This window comes from Miniopterus schreibersii (genome assembly GCF_964146895.1).
Source record: "Miniopterus schreibersii genome assembly, chromosome: 1".
Classification (NCBI taxonomy): Eukaryota; Metazoa; Chordata; class Mammalia; order Chiroptera; family Miniopteridae; genus Miniopterus; species Miniopterus schreibersii.
The window spans coordinates 4,750,211-4,757,472 of NC_138101.1; positions in this window are offsets into that span (position 1 = coordinate 4,750,211).

Sequence of the window (7,262 nt, forward strand, 5' to 3'; positions counted from 1 at the left end):
CCTCCGCCGCAGACCAGGCGCGTCGCGTCCACTCCCTTCCCGCTGGGAAAAGGCAGGTCCGAACCCCGAGGCCACCCCTTCCCCGCTCTCCAGTCCCTCAGGGTCCTCGGGACCTGCGCCCCTCCTTCGGGCGTCCGCACCCACCCCGCGTTGCGTTCCCAGCAGGCGACCCGCCTTAGCCTCGGATGCTCCGGAGCCGCACCTGCCGGGAAGCAGGGGGAGGCGGCGGGGCCGGGCGGGGGCGCGGGAGGCCCGGGGGCGCGCGCGGAGCCCGCGCCCCGGCGCTGCGGGTCGCCATGCGCACGCCCTCTCCCTTCGGCTGCGCGCCCGGCGCCGGGCGCCGAGCTACCCGCGAGCGCGGGGAATCAGCTGTGCTTTGCGGGCGCACGGACTGCAAACGCCAGCCCTGAAACCACGCGGGGTCTCCCTGCGCCTCCCCGAGGTCGGGTAGGCGGGAGGTTTTGCGTGAGAACCCACCAGCTTTAGGCAGTGCGACTTCAAGTTTAAGATGTGTAGGGCCGTGGGTTTGGAGTCGCCTTAAGAAGCTGGGCTGCCTGCTTACCCGCCTACCCCAGCCAAAGCAGGTCACCTCGACGGCAGGCCAGCACACTGGTTTTTAATAAATGCCAAAGAAACATCCAAGTGCATTAATTCTTTAAGATGAGATTTCAGCAGATCTTCCACATCTTAGATATTTGGAAGATAAATATTTGGAAGAATTCAGATAGGTCGCTTGAGTTTTGCCAATCTTTCATTAACTTTGCTGGGTTTAAAAACACTCCCATCTTAGGAATGGTTCCCATAGGAGATTGACCTCTTTACTCCTAATGCTGCTGGCTGCCCTTTCAAAAATCAAAGCAATGACCAGCATTTTCTGGCCATCTGATAAAGCCAAGGCCAGAAACATCTGAGGCCAGTGCCAAGCTTTATTTTGGAAAATAAGCTTTTAGGGGTTTTAATGCCTTTGGCTACTTCTTTGAGCTAGACTAATGTTGACATGTCTAAAATATATATTTAATAAATAAAATATACATATTTATATATTTATATGAATTTTTAAAAAGTCAATTTAAAGCTCCACTCGGAAGAGCCTTAGCATTTAAATTTACATTAGCTTTAAAAGAAGTGCTTTTTCCCCCATTCTATGAAGCTGTATAAAACCATGCATGAGGTTGTGTGGGTCAAATGGTAGGTAGTGTAAGATAAACCTTTCCCAATTACTGGTGTCCTTAAGCTCCTACCAGCAGCTAAGCCCAGTGCAGATCATGAGTTCTTCAAAATAAGGAGCGGCTTTGATGTTCTAAGTTGCTAAGATTACTTTTCCATGAGAGTTCAAAGTGCTTTTGTGCCCAGAGTCTGAATCTCATAGCTCATTTGCCAGGTGCAAAGGGAGGCTGGCAGTGTGATTTGCACCCAGGGAGCCATAGGCGGGTTAAGGGATCTGCTTAGTCTCCCACTGCAAGTCCCCAAAAGGAACTAGGACGCAGGTCCCAGCCCTGAGTCTCTGTTAGAAGTTTCATTTGCAAGAAGTGACTCCAAGCAGATCTAGCAAGTGACAACAATTTGAGGACTGGAATTTAACTTGTCTCATTTTTTCATTTCAGCCAACATTCATTGATCAATGATCGCTGTTCTTATGTTTTGATAAATAAGACAGTTTTAATTGGCTCTTTTGTTTTCATTTAGTTTTATGTCTCTGCCAATACATTTGTCATTTCTCCTAAGCCCCCTTTCTTGACCTCTTCTGGGCACGAATTAGATTTCCTAACAGGCATATGAATATCACTATAACATCAACATTTTAGTGAAAGTATCTGCTTAGAGATCTGTCTTCCCCACTAGATTAGAAGGGCTTTGAGCATGGAGACCATAACTTAATTATCTCTCCCAAAATCTTGCATGGTGTGTGAAACAGTGTAGTCTCAAAAAAATGGGGGTGGAGATGGGCTTCTAAACTTAACTTCCCTCAAGGAGTCATGGTTTAGGTCAGACATGTCTCCATTTCAATTCAAAGCTGTCAGTGTCCAAATTGGGGCTCATGTGAGACATAGTGGTGGTCAACTGGAAAAGTCGCCATCACTCTTCAATGTATGGCTGGAGACCCTCTTCCTCAGTGTCACCAACTGGAAAATCAGAGGGTGTTAGTAGATGTTTATATTAGAACATACCAAAGTCTTTATTGAGCACCTGGTATACGTTCTACACTAGGCCAGGCACTATGGAAAGTTAAGACATCGCCACTGCCCTGAGGGAGCAGAAAATCATATCTCAAGGAGAGATAAGACTAACACCCATGACCTATTACTACCCAAACTCGCTGACATCAGCTAAGTTGCAAATTGTGTTCTGCAGAAGATGAAGGCTGAAGGAGTGAAATGGAAACAAAGCAACTCACCTGTGAGTCTGGTCAACAATCAGTCATAAGACCAGCTGAGAGGGATCCAAGGCTTTTGTGCCAGGCACTGTGCCAGACGGGTTACATGAGTTGCCCATTTTGTCTTTGCACCAACCTTCTTAGAAACTATGATTTATTCATTTTACAAAAACAAAGCACAGAAGTTTAAAGTCATGGCGTCAGTGAGTGGGAGTAATTAGGGCACCAGCAAAGGAGGAGATTCATCCAAGGTAGATGCCCTTCCCATGAAAACTAATTGAGTGGTTTGCTTGTTTTCTTTTATGTTTGGTTGTCTTCTCCCCAGGTGTGTGACGGAGGAGGCCAGGAGGAGGGGCGCTGGGATGGGGGAGGGAAGAGCTTGCTCCGGGGCAGATGCCAGCATCCATAGCCCCCCTACTTGCCTGGGCTCCATGTGATTTTATCTGTAACTCCTGTCCGTGGGGCGCCCCTGTAAAGCCTTTCCTCCCATAATGGCCATTTCAATCTTTCAGGTTAATAGCTCGAATATTAAGCAGTCCAGTGGGATTCTTTATAAGCAGAGGAGATTGGGATCAGGTTAAAAATCCGATTTTAAGAAACTTTCCAAGTCCTGATTTAGATGGTGCACTAATGGCTCTTCCTGCTGAATCACCTGAAAGTCAAGTGCGTTTTTAAAAGGTCCTTGTTGTATAGAAAGCTTGATGTGTGTTGTCCAGTGGTAATTGTGTGTCCCTGTCTGCACAAAAGAGATGGTGTGTAGAATAGATGAGAGCGGCTATGAAACGCCACTGTCCTGGGGCTGTTGGGTAGAGAGGAGGGCGTTGGGTTTGAAAGATATTTTTCTCTCTTTTGACCAACACAAAGAGGGTGTGACTACACTGTGTAAAAGTAGCACCTTCAAATAACTCCTCTAATTTGATGGTGCTGAGGTCTAGAGTTCTATTTCTTTTACTTGCTAATTAGCCAGAGCAGTGGGCTTGCAAGAGAGAAATGAGGGTCATATCCCCCAAACATGGGGTTTGTGAAGGATTCTGGTTCCTCCCAACTCAGCTCAGCCATCACATGACTCCCCCCTCCAGCCCCGCCCCACTCCCCCGCCTTTACCTGTATGTCCTTGAGAACAATCCGGCCACCTATGATTAACAGATTGATGTTTTTTCTGAACACAGGATTTTTCTCCCTTTTATGACACCCATCTACTCCTGGCACATGTGGTTACTGGGTGGAATGATAACTTTTGTCCTTGTGGGACCTATCCTTCAACAAAATAAATAAATTAGCTAAAAATTACATATTATGACTGCATTGGTGTAAAGATGAGCATATTATTCTTATTTATTTAAATATTTTCGGCGACCTAGAAGCTAATTTTTCTTCTGATTTCAAAAGAAATGAAAGCATTTTGGAAAGGCCCTGAAGGGACCTTGGGCTCCCGTGTCATCTGATGGCGAGGTCGGCCCCTCGTAGGTGAGACGTTGCAGAGGATGAATGTCTCATTGAATCAGGTGAGGCGAGATGATAAAAATGCAGTTTCACACCCAGCCTCACAGCCCCTTTCTTGTGTTGGATAAACAACTCTAGACAACACACGGCTTTGATTTCTGATCCCGTGCCTGAGTTTGCCCAAAGAATTGCAATACTGCAGGCCCGAAGTGGCCCCCTTGTGCACGGCATTGGACCCTGCCCCCCTGGAATTCCTCAGGACCATGGGAAATTGGGCGCACTCTTTGATTCTAGGTTTGCTGGGACTAAAGCTGACTGATGCTTTGATGAGCAGGTCTTGATGCCTTTCTCTTTTAGGCATTTTTCAAGGATACTGGGAGGTTCAAACTCTTTGCAGAATTAAGAGAGAGAGAGAGGAGAGAGAGAGCTTTTTCTCTCTCCAGCTCCAGTCCGGTCACTTTTGTTGAAACACTGGGTGTGTCTTATGTAGCAGCCCTGTGGTAGGTATATGGGCAAAGATTTATAAAAATAAATTGAATATATAAAGCTATTTACTTTATTAAATTTAAGAAAATGTAATCCCTTACCTGAAGGAGCTCACAGACATGCAAGAACAGATAAGTTACCATTCAGTCTAATAACCACCATGAGCTCCTTGCCCTCTGCACACTCAGAAGGTCTGAGGAGCATCTGTACTGTGGTTTTCACACTCTCACGTCTACCCTGAACTCTCAGCTTCAAGCCACATGTGACTTTTCTTGGAGTCCCCACTGAAGTCCTCTAGAGTGTGGCACTCACTGTTGTCCTTGACAATCGACAGTGCTTCCTCCCCCTTTCTAAGCCTTGATTCAATTCCAGATTTAAAATAAAGCCAAAGCTCTGAGAAGTCTCTCTTTCCTCATTTTTAATACACGTTTCTTATGCAAGGGTTTGCAATGACACTCACAGGAGCTAGCCGTATGTAGCTTTTCTACTTTATGGTAGTAATACGTATTTCACAGAATGCACTGGTGCTCAGACAACGTAGCCCGTAAATGAAAAAATAATAGCATTTTATATTTAAAGTGATCAAGTATCACTATTGTAAACTTTACATTATTGTAAACTAATGTAAAGATGGCTAGCTTGTTTAGTTTCGCCAACTCTGGTACTTTATTTAAATGCAACCAATCAGTACACTCTGTGCTCCGTCCTTTCATTCAGTATTGTGTATGAAATCCAGTCACTCACTGCATGGAGCCCGAGTGCCTTGTTCCGAGTGGCATGATGTTCTATGAGTTCCCTGAATGCCCTCAGGCTTCCCACTGTGGATGGGAACCCATTTGGGTTGTTTCCAGCTTAGGACTTTCCCAAGTCGGGCTCCCGCGATCACCCTTGTGCATGGTTTTTGGTTCACAGGTGGAGATATTTGCTCTCACTCTACACCTGGGAGTGGCTTGTTAACTGCCCAGTTTGAGTGGTTGATGCCAGAATGTTTTCCAAAGAAGTTAAACCCACTCACTCCCAGCAGTAGCATGTGAGTTTCCATCACTCTGCTTCCTCCCAGCCCTGGGAAGCATTGTGTTTAATTTTAGTTATTCTGTTAAGTATGCAGTACTGTGTCATTTGGTTTTAATTTGGACTTTTGTGCAAATGAAGTTGAGCACAGTTTCCTATGTTTGATGACTACTGGGATATCCTGTTTTATGAAGTGCCTGTTTATGTCTTTTGCCCATTTTTGTATTGTGTTGTTTATCTTTTTGTTATTGATTTATAGAAGACCTTTATATATTAGGGCAAGTCCCTGTATCTCCATTTTCTTATCTATGAAATGGGAAGACTAATAATGCCTATCTCACATAATGTTGTTATAAGGATCATATGAGTCAATACACATAAAAGCTTAGAACCATTGGGTGCGTAGGTTAAGTGCTCAACAGACGTTTACTGTGGTGATTGCCAAGATCACAGTGCTGGCAGGTTGTGGACACAGGACTCGCAAGAGGCCTTCTAACTTCCATTCACCTGCCTTCGTCTAGGACAAAGTGACTTTACCCTTCCAGAAGGACAGGAACTCACCACAGTCACCCTTAATGGTGTCCACCTGGGGCTCCAGGGGTAGCTTTACAAAGAATCGCTGCTGTCATTTTCTTACAATCCCCACGCTACTTTTAAGGTATTAAACCTGTTTGTGTCTGGCCGGTGTGGCTCAGTGGTTGAGTGTCAACCCATGAAGCAAGAGGTCAGGGCACATGCCCAGGCTGAGGGCTCAATGCCCAGTAAGGGCGTGCAGGAAGCAGCCAGTCCATGTTCTCTCTCATCTATGCTTCTGTTTCTCTACCCCGCTCTCTTCCTCTCCTCTCTAAAATCAATTTAAAACTATTAAAAAACCAAACCAAACAAAAACCCTGTTCTTTTCCTCTGAGGAGAGCAAGGTGCGATTCAAGTTGAAAATTACCGAAGCCGCATTCACCTCACGCACTGCACAGTGCAGCTGGCGTTTGGCATATTAATTCCCAAAGTTTCAGCCGAATGATGTTGAACCAGTAGGTGAACAAACACAACGCCTCCCCGAACTCAGACATAAAGTGCATTAAAAATTAAAGGATGTGCAGTGTGATCAGTGAAGCCTTTTAGGCTACGTGTCCCTCTCTGCCCCATCCAGCTCCCCTCTGCCCAGCAGCCGCGCTCGGGGAAATGGGGACAATTCCTCTTGTTCCCCGTCGGGAAGGGAAGGGCTCTGCTCCCGCGGCCAAGGCAGAGAGCATTTCTTAATGGCAAACAAACAAACTCTAATCAGCCTGCTTTTCTGCCTCCATGTGTGAAATTTTCACAAATACATTAAATAAATTCTCTTTTGAGGAGGGGAGCGTGAGGAGAACCATAATTTCGTCTTTTACAACCCAAAATGACAACCTTCCGTTTGTTGTTTCTCAAGGAGAATAGCTGCTGTCACCGTCCCCCTGGCCCCCAATGAAATTCAGCGTCTTGTCTCGCGCTTCTCTCTGGACTCACCCCCCCCCCCCCCCCCCCCCGATGACCTGGCCCTTCCCAGAGGCAGCCTCTCAGCTGTTAAATTCCCTTCGCCTCATTTCAATGGCTGTAGAGTTCCCTCCCGCAGTGCAAAGTTTCTATATTTTTTCACTTGTCTCTCTGGGCAAGAAAAGCGGCCCAGGCAGATCAGAGCTCACTGGCCCACCAACCTGCGCCCCGGAACGTGCGACACTATTAAGAGTGTCCAGGCGTGGACACAAGGTTTAGCGCTGTGAGCACGCAAAACGCAGCGTTTATTCTTGTATTATTCTTTATTATTGTATTATTTATGTGTATTACAGCTGCCAACCTTCTTTTGCCCACCCCTGAGTGTGTGATTAGAGTGATTTGAGAGAGGGAGAGTGGTTGGCCCAAGAGTGTCCCCAAAATGGTCTCCCCCATCCTTGATGGAGGCTCCTTTGAAAGAGTCGTG